Raw genomic sequence first — 20,060 nt, 5'->3', positions numbered from 1 at the left:
CTTACATTTTCAGATCTTAACAATATTTATTTCAGAAATTTTAGCACTATAGTCAATGTACTGAAATAATACTAAAATATTCAAAAGATTTTATGAAATTGTAAGACTTGCTCTGGGATGTTATGTATACTGGAAAAGATATCCAAAAAGCCTTATTTGTTAGTTGCCGTAGTTACTCCCACAAAAGAGCAATTAGTAAAGATCCCTGTGCATATACAAAACACCTACAAACGCATCCACAATCTAGACATGACACATGCTTTTTGTTTGTTCGTTTTTGAAAGGAATATCTAACAAGCATATCCACAATACTTATTTTCAGTCAATAAGATGGGATATTCAAACGTAATATGGGTTTGATTATCTCTTAGTGAGAATAGATATGATCTTGCAAAGAAAGTTATTTTCAGCAGAAATCCGGAGTTTATCCAACTTGTGTTTCACAGGAATAACCAGAGAGAAATACCTGTTTGGTCAAGTCGGTCCAAATCACTCCATGAGTGTATCTTACAAATATAACCAATTTAAGAGTTCAAATACCTATTTTGTACTGACAATCATCTTACAGCAATAACTTACTACCTAATTATGTCTGTATCTTCTTACCTAACATACAGTAAGAGCTGAAACGGTCTCTTTATCTAACTTAATGTTGTAAATGCTTTAATTATGATGGCATTATTATTAGACAAATAAAATTTACAGAAGGGTGATTTCACTGAAATGACATGACAGAACACTGATAAATAAAACATTGCAACACAGTTAGCTCTTTGCAGCCTCACCCTGTCCACATTGGCAAGCAACATTGCAACAGCACACGCACACATATACACATACACACATGTTCACACATGTACACACACATATACATGCATGCTAAATTCAGGGTTTATTGTACAAAAAAATTCAAATAAAGTTTTAGTGATTAGGACAAATGATAATATGCCTTATTACAAAATAATACATAAACCATCACCACGCATGATACATTTTACCTGCCTCTCTACATGTGACCACTTCATTTATTTTTAATTAATTAATTACCTTATTAATTAATTCATTTGTTTGGTGCTAATACTAGGGCTTGAACTCAGGGCCTGGCTTTGTCCCAGAATTTATTTTTTGTTTCAGTTTTCTCAAGGCTAGCATTTTACTGCTTGTACCACAGCTCCATTTGCTGGTTACTTTCAAATCAGAATCTAATGGACTTTTTTTTTTCTTGGTCTGCTTTCAAACCACAATCCTCAGATTTCATCTTTCTGCTTAACTACTACTAAAGACATAGCCATCAGTGTGGCTTCTACTTTTTCCTCTAGAGTTATCTAATGCACATACTTAGATAGTAATTTAAAAATGAGAGTATAGAAGCAAGATGTACAGTGATGATACTGTCCTGTCAGAAATTCAAGTTAGTAATGTAAATTTATTCTTAAGATCATACACAAAAAATACCATGATATAGTGTAAGAGAATTCACTATTGAACATATGAGCCTTAAGAGCTTTCTAATAGATCCATTATTTATTGGTACCCAACATTAGAAAAATGTATGAGGCATTGGTAAAATAGAAGTCCTTTGCATGACTACATACATTCCTTGTTTTTTTAAAGACACTTCCTTTCATCTAAAAAGGAGGCCTGTCTATTGTCTTCATGTGATTTTGATGATTGAAAGTGCTTAGTGAGAAGGTCAAAATGTATTAGTAGTCCTTAACTATCAATTCTCATTTTTCTTCTTGTAGAATATAATGATCAAATCAATAGTTCAGTATCAGCCAACAATAGTTCAGAATCATGCTTCCAGTGCAAGTGGATCACCAGGAAGAAATCCTCAATATCAATTTCCACAAAGTTTTGTCACAGATACAATCTCCCTGCCTTCTCTAGCTGCTTTACTACCTTCTTACTCCTTCATTGTGCAGCAAAAGTATGATTCAACTGATTTCAGTCAGATCTGTTACTAGAATTATCAAGGAATTAGTTTATTGTCTGTAATTTTGTCAAAGGTATGTCTCTTTATGTAGGCTACTAAAAATGTACTTACTAATTTCAAGTAAATACATAAATTCTATTTCCATCTTTTTTAAAAATTAAAATTTTGTTTGCTCAATAAATTGATCAGAGGCATGGATTTTGTGGCTAGCTAGGTCATTGCACATCTGTCTCTTTCTCTCTCCCTTTCTAGGTTCTCATAGATAATATGATTGCCCATAATTATCCTAATTTGCTTTGCTTTTATATTTTTGGTTGCATCATTTCATTTTTTGCTCTGCCATTTTCCAAATCATTTATATAGAAGGCATTATTTCCTATTTTCTCATTCTTAGAATAAGCTGCACATGAAGACATCACTGGTTCTCATTTTCAGTGTGTACATTTGAATACGGAGGAACATCTTTCCTCTGCTCTCCATCAATTCCTTACTCTCCAATTAGAATAATTTCGAATTGGAAAATCGGAAAAATAGAAAATAAATCATGGTGAATAAACAGATGCAGAAAATTCACCCGATATTTCTGACCAGTAAAACCAATGTGAACTATTAGGAAATACATGGACACCTCATTCCCACGGGCACTCAAAGTATCTGGTTAGGCAATTCTTAGGAATATGAGGAAAAAGATGAAAAAGTAAGGAATGGTATCAATTGCAAATGCAATGGAGAAGGATCCCAGCAAATTTCTTCATTGGGCTGCCAAAAATATTCAGCTTACTACAGTGCGGAGACTTCTTTCCCAAAAGGCCACTCATGTGAATGGTAGGGATGACGATGAGTATACGCCACTTCATCGAGAAGCCTACAGTGGACATTGTCAGTGAGTTGGTGTCTCAAGCGGCACATGCAATAACTGTAGATGACTGAACACCCCTGCACAGTGCATATACGTGGAATAATACCAGAATGGTTTCTTTCTTATTTCATCACGATACAGAAACCAATGCCCAAACTAAAGGCCTTTTGACCCCCTTATATCTTGCTGCTGAGAATTGAGATAGAAAAGATACGCTGGATCTCCTTCTGTTGAACCATTATATACAACCAGGCCTGAAGAACAACATAGAAGAAACTGCATTTGATATTGCCAAAAGGATAACTATGTATCACTACGTCTATGAAGTTGTGGAAGGCTGTACAAATTGTTCACCTAAATACTAATGGTCGGGTTAAGTTTCTTAAATTTCAAAAATGCGAGTCCATCTTTTATGTCCCTACAAAATATTTTCACAATCCAAATATGAGGAATATCTTTTTCTTTTTGGTCGGTCATGGGGCTTGAACTCTGGGCCTGGGAGGTATCCCTGTGCTCTTCAACTCAAGGTGAGGAGTCTACCACTTGAGCCACAGCTCCACTTCCAGTTTTCTAGCGGTTTATTGGAGATTAGAGTAGCATAGACTTTCCTTCTCAGGCTGGCTTTGAACCATGATCCTCAGATCTCAGTCTCCTGTGTAGCTAGGATTATAGGCATGAGCCACCAGTGCCCGGCAACACCAATATTTTACTGTAAAAATTCATGGATTCTGCGGAATTCTTCCAAGTGAATTGCCTGCATTGGATGTCAAAAAGTATTCAATAGTTTTTGTATTCATGTATAATGATTTCTTCAGTGTTTGTGATTTTTTAATCAGAAATAATTTTAACTTACCTGTTGAAATGAGTAGTACAGGAACTACAAGATTTCTGGTGCTTGTCTGAAAAAATATATTTTAAAATATTCTATATTCTATGTTTGCATAATGTTCATAATTTATTTTATTGTCTCCTAGATATACTTTGAATTCTACATTATTTTATAATATATAGGGTCATTAATGTGTCCTTTCCGATTGCATTCCATATAGAAACAGTTTGATTCCTTTTTTTTTCTAGGTCTTAATATTATTTTTCTTTGGGATAAAATGACAATGTTGTCTAATTTGAAAAGTTTTGTAAAGTTTATGGTATGTAAAAGCCTTTCTGAGGTGAAGATTTAATACACTGATATCAAACTAAATTGAATTATATGAATTACTTGTATTGTTACACTTGTAATTTTGTAATCAACTTTTTAATAACTGTTTTTCATTTCTTGCATCTGAAGAGTGAAAAATATGGAATACTTCTCAAATTTTCATATTATCCTTGTGCAAGTGCCATGTTAACCTCTGTAGTGTAATATGAGTATACGTACTGCTGAAGCATGTAGTATCCTCTAAATTTAAGTAGTTAATGATGCAATCTTTATACAGGCTTATATCTATGGGTGCCTACCTGTAACAAGGAAACCTTATTGTTCCTAACAATGCTATCGATCTTATTTCCCTAAAATTCTGTGAATAGTGGAAAAAATTATATTGATCAGTCGATTGCTCACATTTGCAAATTTTTTTTGTCAATGACTATCTTAAGTCTTTTTATTTGGAATTTGATCGTACTCTCAATTATTTATAGATAGGTCCAAAGGTGATGGCTTTTTCAAGTACTTATTTATCCAACTGAATTAGCTTTGTGGACCTAATGGATTCAAAGTAAGCGTTGCTTAAGAGCTACTTCTAAACTTCTTCAGCTGACATTTTCCCAAATGAGGTGTTACTGGCACAAATGTCTACCTGAGCCTTTACCCTTCTTCCATGTGGGAACAGACCAAACAGAATATCTTACACTGACAGCATAGATTGTCTTACTGGAACAAAACTCATCTTGGTTACAAGGGATCATAGAGAGCTGAACAGTTCAAGCAGAACTGTTCAGACTAGAAGGTATTTTATCAAATTATAATTGTTTATTATATCTTCCATTTCAAAAGTAGCTAAAGCCAAGAAGGTGAAAAAATTGTTAGTATGCATGATTACTTAATGTCCTGGCCTATCTACCATCCAACTGGGCAGGAACTTACACTACTGCCTTTTTATCACCAAATATTTTCATAGTTGCAGGAGAAGTCCATGTGTTTCTCCTCGTTATTAGGCATTAAATTCATAATGTTTTAATCACAGTGTTTCCTCTTGTCTCCATGCTGTAAATCTACAAATGGTAAAGCTTTAGGTCTAACTATATCAAACACTGAGGTAGAGATAATGGAATACTTTAAAACAGAGTTGTCTTTGATACAGTCACTACAACAGAACAATGCAAAACGTGTGCCTTTTAATTATATTATATATAGTTATATATTTTATATTTATATGTGCTGATCTTATATTTCACACAGTGAAACTTACTGGAATTAGTTGATAATTTGACAAAAAAATTGATATTTATTTATTCCAATAAATAGAATTGGAATATAAATAATTAGGTTTAAAATATATATTAGAATATAAAATATATATTAGAATATGCAATGTCTTTAGTATAAACTTGTGATACATTCCAACTGTTCTTGGTCTTCTGAATCCACATGGTAAAAAAAGCAATGTTTTCCGCTAATCTATAATGGATTTTAGTCTGCTGTTCTGTTTATTGTTTTAACTGGCTTGTCCCAAACTGTCTTTCTCCATATTTCTGAAGAATTCCTACTGATTATGCCCAAATTTTGCTAAGATGTCTAAAAAATATTATTCTTCTGCAGTACCCATGGTTCCTAGGATCCCAGGTCCCAGTTACCTGCATTATCAGATAACAAGGGCAATACTTTTCACCCAGGCCCATGCAACATGTCAACACAAAGTAATTGAAGACCCATCTCAATGTCTCATTTCCTATGTTTCAGGGCCCCAATTCCTTGAGATCCAGGAATTAGCAGTAAGCAATTGTGAAATGCAAGGCAACTTAAAATGAAGGATGAGCACAAAATTTGAGAGAAAGTACTGTAATTCAAACATTCAACTTACAGATGACCAGCCAATATGAGTGAATAAGTTCACAAAGTGTCATAAGATTATTTTTAATACCCCTCCCCTATGATTAATGAGAGATTTTATTCCAATATGAGTGGGCCAAAAAATAGTTCCTGGAAGGATAGATCGATAATTGGTCTACCAAAGCCCAGAAAACTTTACTTAGAGGTCAAATGTAATTCAGAAAAAAACATTTGAAGCACTAAGGAGTGCTTCAAAACACTGGGACTTCAGTACAACATGGTTCTGTGCTATAAAAATGTCACTCTCAAACCAATGATAATCTACATTTAATCTCCTGAAAGTGTATTCCTTTTCAAATAAACTTTTTAAAATCACATTCGCCAAAATAACATTTGACAAGTTGATGATACTTAGTGACTTACAAATTTTTCAAGTGTAGAGAGCAAGTTATAATAGAGTTGAATTATTTACACAGCACTAATGCCAAACACGTTCAACCATTCATTAAAGTGTAGAAATAGTATCACCCAAAATTTGTGTTTTTCAGTAAGGGCCTTCCAGAAATGTGTTAAATAGATCAGCCTCCTAAATATCAAACCCAAACGTAAGCTAATAAATTTCATCATTTAATAAGGTATATTTTAAAAAGTCACAAATAGTTGCCTTATCATATGTTATTTTATGTTTTCTCTCTGTCTAACATAGTAAGAAATGACTTTATGTCTTGAATATGGGTACTCATCAGAGATATGACAAACCTAATATCTGTCTTCTATTTCTATAGTATTCCTCTCTAGGTATAAATTTTAATTTTCTTCTATTTCCAAAACTTATAGATAGTAGAAAATATTATTCCATGTAAAATAAAAGAATCACACCATTGTACAAAGCCATTTATAAAAATTCATAGTTAGGAATACATTCTAAGCCATTTTTTAACTTTCTTTTTGACTAAAGGTTAATCTTCCAAATGGATGAGAATAAAATCATGTTTAGGTGCCTCACGTCTCCAGTCTTGCAAATTGTTGCTGCCGATGAATGAATTATGGAAATATACGCTGACATGCAGGATTTAAATTCCATGGAATGTATATAAACCTTTCAAAGTATTAATAGACAGTTTAACAGTATGACTATAAGGAAGTTGAAACCAGAATGGAAATATACTAAAGACATAGAATGAATGAAAAATGAACAAGGGCAATAAAGCTAGAATAGTCAATGTACACATATGATAAAGGAAGTGGTAAATTGGAAATAAGTCTTGGAGAAAGGATTGGTTGAGAATGATGGAAGGAGTGACTCTGATCTGGGAGCATTGGACAATTAGATGGATATATTTAATTGTAACACAATTGCACAACCTTTTAAAATTCAGTTAAAAAACACGAAAAGAAACAAAAACACACAAAAATCACAACCAAACAGCAATCTCTAGAGAGTATGAATATGACCTCTCAAAATTTTAATCAGTTAATGAATGGCAGTCTTGGGAAAAGCAAGCAAAGCTGTTCAAAGAGGGAAGTTTGGGATAGGGGAGAATTTTGAACAGAATTAAATAGATTGTCTAAGGTTATAAATCACCTACATCTGCTGCAAATAGGATCTTTCTTCTATGAGTTTTCTGTCTGAACTGGATAATCCAGTTCTGAGACACACTTGGTAGCTTGTGAGGATAGAATGGAAGAAACAAGATCAAGAACCCATTACTCCACTGGAAAGAAAACAATCCTCTATATTTTCTCTAATCTCTCTTCACTACTCTTTCTTCATACTTTGAAGTCAATTGATTTTGAATTATATTTTTCCTTCTTTCTTCTGTCAAAGTAATTGTTCAAAGTAATTCATTAAATATTATTTGCCATTTTCTTCTTTCATGCTGTTTAATTGGCCAAGTGAGTACATTTAACCTTCCCTCTTGCATTTGGTCGCCATGAAACAACATCTATGTTAATGCTGAGAAATCTAATGTAAAACTTTGTCTCCAGTCCAAGAAGCTGTGCTCACAAATATTTGGCTATATTTTTTTCTTTTACCTTGAAAGACTTCTTGTGTCTAAAGTGCCCACAAAAATAAGTACTCCATCACTTGTTGGTTCAATCAGAATTGTCTAACCTCAAAGATATATTTTGCTAACATGATGCTTAGAGGAAACCAAAAAATAATGCACTTTTATCTTCTCTCTTAAGATTCTCCTTACATACCGTATCAGGAACAGTGAAGTTATTCTATGCAAAATTATTTCAATAGATTATTTTTCTCTTGGTCTTGCATTTCTTCACCAAGATGTATGGAGGAGAATAGATTTAAATCACCCATACCTTGCAAGGCAGTGTCTGTTACAAAAGGACAATGCTTCTATGTCCCACTTCTATGTCCTCCTCTGAGCTCTTGCCAGAGTTCCAATTAATCACAGCTTCTTGGCTTCAAGTCTAGTGAAGCTGAAGGACTATACAGGCTCCACCACTGCTACATCTTCATTATTTGTCTTTTAAAACTCTTCAAGTTGCCTCATTGGATGTGGAATTTATTTTCATGTCTTGCATTGTAGTGAGCCAAATGGGCTCTGTAAAATCACTTTAGGGAGTAAAAATACTAACACAATTTATATCAAAAAGTTTTGGCCTCCCTTCACTGCTGTAGACAATACGCTTAGCTAAGGCTTCTAAGAAAACTATTCTTTATTAACTTTTTCGTTTGCTCAATTCTTTTCTGAACTTTTTGGCATATGTAATAACAGAAGTCTTCACTATCTCATATTAATAAGGATATTATTTTATGTGAGCCACTTAGAAATGTGAAATAATTGGTATGAAGTATCCAATCAGATTTTTTTCTGTGTTTCACTGCTTCACATCCAAATACATTGTGGAAAGTGTTACAAACAGAAATGTGTAATCCCAACACCGTCTTTCATTGTGGAGGGCATTTTCTCCCTAAATATTTTGACACAAATTATCTTTTTCAGAGAATTACTGTTTGGTAATTAAAGGTAAATTCACAAATTTTGATGCCTTACTTTTTTAAGAACTTTGAATTTAAATTCCAATACAACTTTGTTTCAAACAGTGAGAATATAGATCCTGGGTAAGGACAAATCTAAGGGAACCTACAGGATTTACAGCAAGGTTTCTCAGGTTTGTTTGTTTAGTGTGAAAAAGATCCATCTTCATCCACAATGCTCCCTCTCTACCAAGTCTCTTTGGATTTCTTTGCATGAAAGCCTATTCTTCCAGGAAATTTAAAATTTTTTAATAGGCTAAGTTGTTAAAAATTTTGAACAATAAAAATTTAACTGTCATTACTTTAAAACTCTTGAAAATCCTTTATCACAACCGTGAATTCACCAATCCTAATTCCACCTTTACCATCAAAAAGTTAACATGCTGTTTTCATGATATAGTATCCATGCAGCTATTATATTCCAGTGGCTTTGTTATGCGTATATATAACCATATTAGCTGATGCTAAGCAAAATTAATTCCAAGATATATAACCAGATTTTTTCATTTGTGGTTGTTGTTTTTGATGAACTATGTGATTTCTGTTTTCTTTGGGTTTTCCCCCTATGGTTTATCCTTCCAGTATATCATTTTGTATTGTATATACATTTACCTTAATTAGCGAAGGGAAGAGAAAAAGCATAATGGTGAGACAAAGGACAAAAGGCAAACCAATGCAATAGCAATACTCACAAGACAATATATTGGAAATGTGAGGGATTAAGGGGTGAAGGAAAACTGTGAGAAAATGAGAGAAGGTTAACAAATTTGAAAAGTTATGATTTAATACCTTACAATTACTATAACCCCACTGTACATCACTTTGATAAAAAAATTGAAAAATAAGCTGCGTAAAATATAATTTCACTGTATTGGCACAGTAAATAATATTCTTTATGTAGTAATATTTTAAAAATTAATATTATTTGGCATCTAATTTGAATTAATTACCCTTTCTTTATCAGAGAGTCATCAACTTGAATGTTATCCAACTAGACAATATTTTCACAATATACATGCCAAATTTTTCAAAAAAGAATAAATTTAGTACTTTCTCATTCTAAAACAGAAAACAGTTTAATGCTACAGAAACCCATAACTTTTAAAAGTAAGCTAGTTGTGAAGAGGACAGAATATATGTGTTCTTCAAAATTCATATGACTAATAACTACTTATTTTTAAATTCTCAACATTCCTGAGAAATTCAAAACAGTACATGTTTGCATGTTATGCAATTCTGCAATAGATGCAGTTTCCAATGGGGTGTTACAGATTGAGAAGTCAACAGAAAAATAGCCACATTCTGGTAGAGGATAAAACTATGAAGCATATGTAATAATTAATTCTTCAAGAGTAAGCAATTATCAGATTAAGCTATTATTTCTATGACCATCATTCCCAAGATTTATGCCATAAAGTCATCCTAGCCCAACAGTTTCCAACTTGTAAGTGGCACCTTAAAATTCCTTAATTCACATCATGAATACCTTATCTCCATTTTGAAAACATACTACACCTCTGCAAATGTGACGCCCTCCTTGTTCTGAAAAGAACACCACAATAAACTGAGCTGCATCATTTTTCCTCCACTGGAATTCTTGAGATCAGAACACTTGCAAATATTATTTATATTTATACTTTTTTAACTATCATAGATATTCAGGATGCTAAGATAGGAAAATTATGGTTCAAAGTCCACCCAGGCAGGAAGGTTTCTTAGAATCTTATCTCCAAAAAACTTCTCCACAAAAGACAGACTCAAGTGGCACTGAGGTTGAAGTGGTAGGGCACGAGCCTTGACTATAAACAGGCTCAGAGACAATGCCCAGGCCAAGAGTTCAAGCTCTAGGATGAACCAATCAAACAAAAACAAAATAGAAAACAAACTCGAAACCTAACATTTTTCTCCATGTATACAGAGGCATGTAAATAAGGAAATGGCTTCCTGTGTTATATATAGGTAAAAGAAAGAAGATGTCACTCAATTACTCTCTTCATACCATATTAAAACAAACCCTTAAAAAATTGGTTTTTCTAAATGTGTAAATTAATGTCATCCACTTGTTGGCTACTCTGTCTAGATTATTCACATTAACATGGTACACATGAACTGTGGGAATTATCTATTAACTATGTTCTAATTTTAACTCTCTTTAAAGAGTATCTAGGCAAATAGAATGCCAGAATCATTTGTGAATTTTTCAATTAATCCCTCTGCTTAAAAAGAATTTTGTAGTATCCTATAGAATATGAAATTACAAACAAAATCAAAAAATATATTTTAAATCAAAATTCTAATTTAACGAGGTCTGCAAAGTCCTACATTTACGAACTTTGCTATTTCTCCAGACTTAAGCTTTTGTAAACCTTCAAAATTTATTTGGAATCCAACACAATGAGGCTTACTTACTTTTGCAAACTTTTGGATGGGAATCATGAGCTATTTTGCATTTAGGAATGTTCTGTAATGATGAGAGAATTTAAACCACAAGTGAGGAAATATATGAGATGCATTCAATAGGAATCTTCATTTCTCAAAACATAATTACAAAATTAGCCCAAACTTCCCACTGTGTATTCCTTTCTTGTTGCTTGGTTTGTTTTACTGAGACAAAATTATTCTACCTGGTCCAGGGAATCTATCGTTATGTAATTCCACTCTCTAATCTCCTGTCTGAGTGCTAGAATTCCAGACTTGTATAACATTGCCCTGCCATAGTTTGTTTATTTAATCTAGAAACAGACTAGCAATTCTTAACTTCTCCTGTGATCTTATCCACAGACTGACTGCTCAGACTGTTTATGTACTATTTTCAAAGATGTTTTAACATTTTACACAGAATATGAACATTTTCAGATGCACCTGCAGGGTTCACTGATTCATTCCACCATTGATTCTATCCCGTTAATAATGATTGCTTGACTCTCTTATTATCTCTGGTCCCTACCGATGTAATATTCCCAATTTCTGGGGGAAAGTTCACTAGAGGGCTTTCCAATATTAAAAATTATCACTTGATTCTAGTCTTACTCAGGACCTATTTTCTATTGTTTTCTAACTATTCCACATATTCTGAGAGTTGTTTCATTTGTGTATTTTTGTGTGCACCTATAAGTGTCTCTGTGTGTATGTGTATGTTTGTATGTATGTATGCAAAAACCTAAATCTGTTATTCAGCAATCTTGCTCGTGACTGGTATTCAAGCTTTTGGCTGGTTAATTATAAATAGTGTCTCAAAGCCTATACTGTCCAAGTTGGATGCAAATTGAACTTCCCAGACTCCTTTACATTCTTAGGTTTTATTTTTCCAGGAGTATCAACTTTTAAACTTCAAACACTTTGTGAGTGTAAAGGCTAACCTGTAGTCCAGATTTTTAACTCAAGAATTCATATAAAGATAGATGAACATATACCTTACATATCCTGAGTGTACACTGTTAGAAATGTGATCATAAACCAAGTTGTTGTGAGATCTGGGATTGGGGTTTAAAGCCAGCATGGGTAGGAAAGTCCTGGAGACTCTTTTCTCCAATAATTACCAGAAAACTGGAAGTGGCACTGTGGCTCAAGTGGAAGAGCACTAGCCTTGAGCTGCGTTTCAGAGGGACAGCGCCCTGTCCCATATTTCAAGTGCCATGAACAACAACAACAACAACAAAAAGAATATAAGAAATGGAAAGAAAAAGAAATGTGATCTTATCCACCAGTTTCATTGCTAGTATAATTCCTGTTCTCTCAAGATGGACTCGTTTTTCCAGTTAAGTCTGTTCTCCCATATCTGACTTGAACTGGAAACAGAATCATTCTTCCATTCTCCTTTTTGCACATTTACGTGATTAGCAAGCGTGATTTAGAAAGGGAGTGGCCTCATGCTTCATGTTCCACTTAGGAGTAATGCTTTCTCTATATCATCCCATAAATCTACATACTGGACTTGGCTTTATTGTTTCAATGTTTTCTTATTTGTAGAGTCCTCTATATTGTATTTCACACATAAATAAACACAGAACTTCTTTTTCTCCTATAATTGCTATTGTTTCTCTTACTGTTAACTCATGTACACTTGGGAAATTAATGCACAGCACATAGACTCACAATAAATGATCTGAGAACCTTCTTCACATTTAAAATTCACTTTAATTTACAGAGCACATAAGAAGTTTGAAAAAATGTTCTAATGGATAATGTATTTATAAGCAATTTAAATTTCATTTCTCTTTACTTAGTTGTCTCTGAAACACGTGTTACCTCATGTACAAATGTGTCCTTGTGCTATTTCAATGAAACCAGAAAACATCCTTTTTTTTTTTTTGAGCAGCACCATAGATTGTTACTGGAAGTAAGTGGAAGTAACTGTTACTGGAAGTGTAAACTGATCCCAGGAGAGGAATTGAACGTAGAGAAATTACAAAGTTCAAATTAACTATTGCTTTCCTTTTTACTGTACAAGAAAAGAATCCAAGGCTGGAAGGAAACTCTGTCCCTGACTTTTTTGAGTGTGTCTTTTACTCATATAAAACTTGTCTGTAAACTTCTGGTTGAGAGTATTAGAAAAGGAAACAATATGCCATTTGAAGGCCAGCATAGAACAAAAGGAAGTAAGTTTGTTTTAAAAGTGTTCTACTGCAAAGAAGCAAAGATATGGAGGTTTTAAAGTGTCTTATGGATGGATGTTTCACTCCTGAGATGATTCTCTTGTTGCGGGAATCAGTTATCAATTCCTTTAGTCTGGTCCTGAGTTTTCCATAGCAATAAGGATTCCAAAAAAGCAGGATCTAGTGAGTATGATCAGCAAAAGCAGCCACTTCTCAGAACACCACTATTTTAAGGAGAGTCCCAAAGAAATACCCAGGGTTTGTTTAGTGTGCTTGTTTGTTTAGTTTGTGCTGGTTCTGGGACTTGAACTTAGAGACTGGCCCCTGTCCCTGAACAGTTGTCTTTCTTTCCCACCTGGCCCAAACCTAATATTCCACTGCTTGAGCCAAAACTCCACTTCTGGCTTTTTTGGTGTTTAATTACACATAACAGTTTGACAGACTCTCTTGCCTGGGTTGACTTTGAACTAAGACAGTAAGAAAGCTAAGCGACATCAACTGTATGAACTTCTCTTTTGAACCAAGAAATTTTAGATGAAGTTTATTATAAAGCTAATATTTGACAATTTTTAAAGAAGAGAATATGTTTAGCAAAGACGCCATAAAAAATAAGTTAGCAAAAATAGGTGTACTACTAAATCATTTGGGAAGATTACTATTGACTTCATCATTCCTTTGGGGGAAATTTAAAGCTATATTTGCACTCTTTTGTTGGTTGTGGGGATTGAACATTGATCCTGGGCACTGTCTCTCAGCTCTTCAGCACAACTTGAGCACTCTACCACTTTAGCTGCAACACCACTTCCAGATTTCTGGGGTTCATTGAAGATAAATGTTTCATGGACTTTCCTGACCAGGCTGGCTTTGAACTACAATCCTCTGGTCTCAACCTCCTGAGTAGATAGGATTACAGGCATGAGCCACCAGCACCTGGCTCATATTTGCATTTATGTGCACTTAATGGCACTATGTAGACAAAGAATGAAAATCTGAACCAAATGATTTGACATTGCAACTTTTCAGAATAATTGAGGTAGCAATAAATATGTCCTCCTTTTCCATTTTGTTGCATTAATGACTCATGAGCTAGGGAACTCTTACATTAGCATCCTATTTCATCTTTGTAGTTGTATTTAGTATCAGGAAATGTTCATAGAGAAATAAAGAAAGACAGATTTTTATTTTATTTATTTATTTTATTTTATTTGTGAACATACTGTACAGAGGGGTTACAATTACATGGGCAGGATAATGCGTACATTTCTTACCAACCATTGCAGCCTCCTCCTTTGTTTACCCTTCACATCCCTTCCCAGCCTTCCCCCTCCCCCCCAGTCCCAATCCTTCTCCCCCCCCCCACCTACGTTGTAAAGCTCGTTTTTGACATGACAACTTGTACTTCTCACTGTTGCAACAGGTCCACCTGTATCCTTAAACGACTTGGTTTTCCCCATCTCCTCCACAAGTTATACTGACATCAAATATAGTGAAAGCAGGGGTTATACGGTAGGGGAGGGACATACAAAGCAACAAAGAAATAATCTTATAAATGCGTTAGAAACACATGCATGAAAGAAAAAACATTAAAATACATATCGAAGGGTTTATTTTCCTAATATCATATTATCTGAACTTTTCCGCTTGACTCATATATATACTAGCTATTGCAAATAAGGGAAACCATGGGGCCTGTTTCTTTGGGCCTGGTTTACTTCGCTTAATATAATATTTTCCAAGTCAGAAAGACAGATTTTTAGAAAGCAAAGGAGATCAGGTATGAAAGAACAGCATAGAAGGAGATACATTTATCACACAGAGATTAAGAACTAGCCTTGGAGATTTTGAATGCTAAAGGCAATGAGGAATAAGCCTAGTTGATAACTAGTTCTTCAATAACCAAGAATGGTTCCCTAGAACGGTTTCTGCTATACCTTAGTTATTATCATTTTTTCTTTCCATCTGGAGTTAGTCCTTCTCTTCTGTCACAACTGTTAATTAGCCTCTGCCTTTTTGGAGCATTGACTGGCCAAAATAGTTTCCAAATCTCACTTAGACTACCCTTCTCATTGTGATTAGCAGTGACCCCACTCAAAAGCCTGGAATCTTTGAATTTCCAGAATTAATCTTCACCTGACATCTAAGCACATTACTGGCATTAATTGCTGTGATCTAATGAACAAAACATATTTTCAACACAGTATCCTAACATAGGTAAAATACATGAATTAGGAACTATTGTCAGGTATCAGTAGGGAAGGAGGAATTATATATTCCAAGTATGGGTTCTTTATTTTGCATTTACTAACTAAATGTTCATTGTTGTTGTTGCTGCTGTTGTTGTTTTGGCAGTCCTGGGGCTGAAACTCCGCGCTTGGGAATTATTCCTCAGCTTTTTGGTTTTTTCCTCAAAGCTAACCCTCCACTACTTGAGGCACAGGACCACTTCCAGTGTTTCCTTTTCAATTTATGTGGTACTGAGGAATTGAACCTAGGGTTTCATGCAAGGTACGCAATCACCATACCATGAAGCCACATTCCCAGAAACCTAAATTACTTTCTTAAGATGGCATTACATTTTAATTCTGTAAGTATGTATCATAATTTTAGCCAGAAATTTTTGCTAGAAAAGAGCATTGGACACAGTACTGAGTCCAGTAAGGCTAGATGGGCAATGGATATCTGTCACAGTGTAGCGAGGGCACAAAGGGACTTACCTCATGGAGCTGGTACAACAGACTGAGTGAGACAGTTCCTGACCCACAGACTACCTCCTGAATGAGAGGGCCACCTTGGTTCCAACCACATGGGGATGCTGGGCCACCTCCTCCAGCACCCAATTGAATCAGTTCCTAAGAGAGAAAGAGAAAGGAAGAAGGTCAGAGTTACACTTAAGCCAGGTGTCAGTGGCTCAGGCCTATAATCCTAAATACAATGGAGGCTGAGATATGAAGATCATGGTTTATAGCCAGCCCGGGCAGGAACACCTGTGAGACTCTTATCCCCAAAATACCACCAGAAAACTGGAAGTGGTGCTGTGACTCAAGTGGTAGAGTGCTAGCTTTGAGCTGAGGAGATCAGGGAGCTGCCCCAGGCCCAAAGTTCAAGCCCCATGACTGAAAAGAAGTGGACTTCCCACCACAAGAAGTGGACTGAATAGCACCCATTGCCCTAGGGAGCATGGCAGAGAAGTCAGGCTGACCTTCCTGTCATCTAGGAGTCATTAGTAGGTCAACTGGCTTCTCTGTGCCTCAGTTTCCCCAGCTTCAAAACTGAACAAAGTGAAGGATCCCGATACTAATGGGGATAGGATAATAAAGTGAGCCATGTTTTGTTTCATAATCCCATAGCTGTTGCACCATTAATAACAGACACCATCTGAGATCTTTCCGGGTATCATATGCTCACAGAATTGCCAAGAACAGTATCAGATGGCCCCTCCCTCTGTGCCTGTCCCTGCTCCAGAGATCCCTTTGTATTAATCCCTTGTTTCCTCACAACTGTCTCATGATGATATTGAAGTCTAATGGTTGAGGCCCAACCCAGAGCTTCACCTCTGGTCTAGAATCGGCTGCCATGGACTGAGTTTGGGACAATCCATCTAAACCAATGACTGAGCGTTGCGCTACATGTCTACAATCCCAACTACAGAAGACCGCGCCTGGTGGCTCATGCCTGTCACAGATAGGAGGGCCATGATCCAGCCCAGGCTGAGCATGTTAATTCTCCATCTCAGAAATGCCCAAGACAGAAAACCTTGACTCGCATGGTAGAAGAGCTCACTGGCAAGCCTAAGGACTTGAGGTCAAACACTAATATACCAAAAAGAACCGGAGTCCCGGTGCCAGAGGCTCATACCTATAATCCTACGTACTCAGAAGGCTGAGATCTGAAGATTACAGCTCAAGATTTAAAATAGGGTTGGCCTCACCCATCAGACGTCATGATGAGAAGACCCAGAGTCTGACCTATGCTGTTGCGCTCGGTACTAGCAGAATTCATATGCTTATTAAGTGTTGGCCATGCTCTCTGTCCCCCTGGGAAGCCTGCCCCCTGCAGGCCGTACCCCCAGGTCCTCCCAAGCTCCCACTCCCACCAACCAGCCCCAAGGGAGTACATAGCTCCATTGCACACAGATCCCTTGTTCTTGTAATTTAACAGTGCTGTGTCCGCTTCAAGCCTCTCCCCCTTCCAAGCCCGAGACCTCAGCTGTGAAGCCCATACATGCCCCAAAGATAGCAGGTAGAAGTTACCAAAGCATTCAGCCTCCTTGTTACAACCCACCTATACACACACACACACACACACACACACACACACACACACACACACACACACACACACACACACACACAAACATCCAGACCGTTGACAGAATACTCATCCATGCAGCACCTGCAATTTGCCAACTGATCACTCACCCGTGCACATTCAGGCTGTACAAGGAAAAAGATAATCTCTCTCTTTCTCTCTGTCTCTCTGTCTTCAGGTGAAAGGTTGACCGAGCACAGAAGACAAGGGCTCACACTGCAAGGGTGTCTATCTTCTGCATCCAACACTTCCCATCCCCAGAAAAAAAGGAAAAGACCCCAGAAAGCAGGTGTAGACATGATGCTCCCCACCTCTGACTAAAGCCACCGGCTTCCCACCAGGGAGAGGCAGGGTGCAGATGTACAGCTATGTGGCTCTCACTGCTCCAGGTCAGGGGATCTGTGGCACCCACTCCTCACCCAACCCTGCATCTCCCCATTTCCTGGGACACTAGCTGCTGGGGATGGGGGTGGGATCCTTGGGTCAACACCCACCCCAACCCCTGGGGCACATTTGTGGCAGGGCATGGGCCAAACTGTGGGGTACAGGAGAGGCTCGGGTCCAGGTCGGAGGGGAGGGGATATGGGGTCGCAGGGTGAGGGGCTGTGTGGCAGCCATTCACATGTGTTTCTGGCAGAAGCTGTTGGCAGGTGCTCCCGGTGGGGCAAGCAGCAATAGCAAAGGCATGACAGACACTCAGGCCATGAGCAGAGTTCAGGGGAGCCAGGACCAGGTCAGGGCCCCAAGCTGGCTCGTGGCAAACCATTGCCTCATTGCCTGAGGAAACCATGGGTCAGAGGCAGCAGCACCAGGTTTGAAATGCTGCTCCATGGGGAATGGGGGGAGGGGGCTGGGGTTCAGGCAGGCACATGGTGGGCCTGAGAAAGGCCTCTCCTCCTAGGCCTCGAGTCTCTTGCTCACCACTCACCCACCTCTACCTTCCTCAACTGCTGGTAGTGGTGTCAACAAACAGAAGGAATCATGGTGCTACTGGGCAGCATGGAATGTGGGCGTGGCAACCATTCTTGTATCCCATTGGTCAGAAAGAACCATGAAACAATTGAGGTGTGGCTAGAATCTTGTGATGCAGGCAGAATGGGTGGAGTCAAAAGGATTGCAGCCCCTTTCCCAGGGAATTCTATCCAATCCAGTTGGGGACAAGAGGGTGACCTGCTTTAGCTGGATGGCTGCCCAGATTGTTGTGTATGTCTGATGTTCCCAGACCTTGAACTCAGGATCTGGGCACAATCTGTGAGTTGCTTTTGATCAAGGATAGCTCTCTACCACTGGAGCCACACAGCTTTACTTCTGGCTTTGTTGGCACAAGTTGGAGAGGAGTCTCAAGGACTTTCCTGGCTAGGGTGACTTTGACCATGATACTCCTTTCACAGCCTTTTAAGTTTTAAGGAGGACTGCTGAGAGCCACTGATGCCTGGCTAATCATTGGTTTTGCTGATGTTCGTGGACAGACGTGTGAGTTCCCTATCCTCAGGTTTAAGTGGTAGGAGCTGGAGCCCACAGTTTGAATCCTGGTCCTGCCACCAACAAATGGCAGGAGATCCTATGAAACATTCTTATTCATAGGATTGCCAAAGGAATGTGATGTATGTCATGATTTAATGGGCAGTACGTGAATGATTCGAGGATAAAATTATGCACAATTACATTATAGGACACTCGATATTAATTATTTTATGAAGCATTTAAACAATCACATTCATTGAATGGAGGCCAAATGAAATACTTACTAATTGGGCATCACATAGCATGTAGATGCCATTTTCTTTTCTGCAGGACTGGGATTTGAACTCATAGTCTAGGTAACCCTGCTGTTGCACTGTATGGGAAGGGGAAGCTTGCCTCCTTGTATTCAAGAAATTCAAGTCTGTTCCTTAGGCTTGAAATCGATGCCCACCACTAGAAAACCTCCTATTTGTGTACATTTTAAATATATGATATATAATTATATACATATGTTGATTCCATATTTCATTCAGTGTAGTTATTTATTTTATTTTTTGTTTTATTCATGTATTGACTACTCATTTTATTGACTATTATGACACATAGAACAGTGATTACATTTATTACATAGGATATAGTTTTGCATATGTATTGCACGTCCTTCCTGACACCCAGGACTTTCACAGAAAAGGGAAACATGTGTCACCATCAGCTTATTACTACACGATTCATTTTTGGGGAGTGCTGGCATCTGAACTCACAGCCTACAAGGCCCAATTCATGAATGGGTGAGTGTCAGCCTGCCATCTGTGGCAAATTGAGCTGACAGGCAGTTCCGAGTACCTGAGATCGAGCCCCAGGGGTTGACAAAATAAGAACAGATTGACATGCAGATGGTAGTATAC

General features: G+C 37.1%; 1 pseudogene; it reads right to left on the bottom strand.

Moving 5' to 3' along the window:
- Positions 1-4,087: 4,087 nt before the first annotated feature.
- Positions 4,088-4,184, bottom strand: LOC122116466 (annotated as a pseudogene).
- Between the last annotated feature and the right edge of the window lie 15,876 nt (positions 4,185-20,060).

This window comes from Dipodomys spectabilis, unplaced genomic scaffold (genome assembly GCF_019054845.1).
Source record: "Dipodomys spectabilis isolate Male_0828 unplaced genomic scaffold, ASM1905484v1 ptg000135l, whole genome shotgun sequence".
NCBI lineage: Eukaryota > Metazoa > Chordata > Mammalia > Rodentia > Heteromyidae > Dipodomys > Dipodomys spectabilis.
The sequence above is the reverse complement of the archived record's forward strand: the minus strand, read 5'-3'. Positions and strand labels throughout refer to the sequence as shown.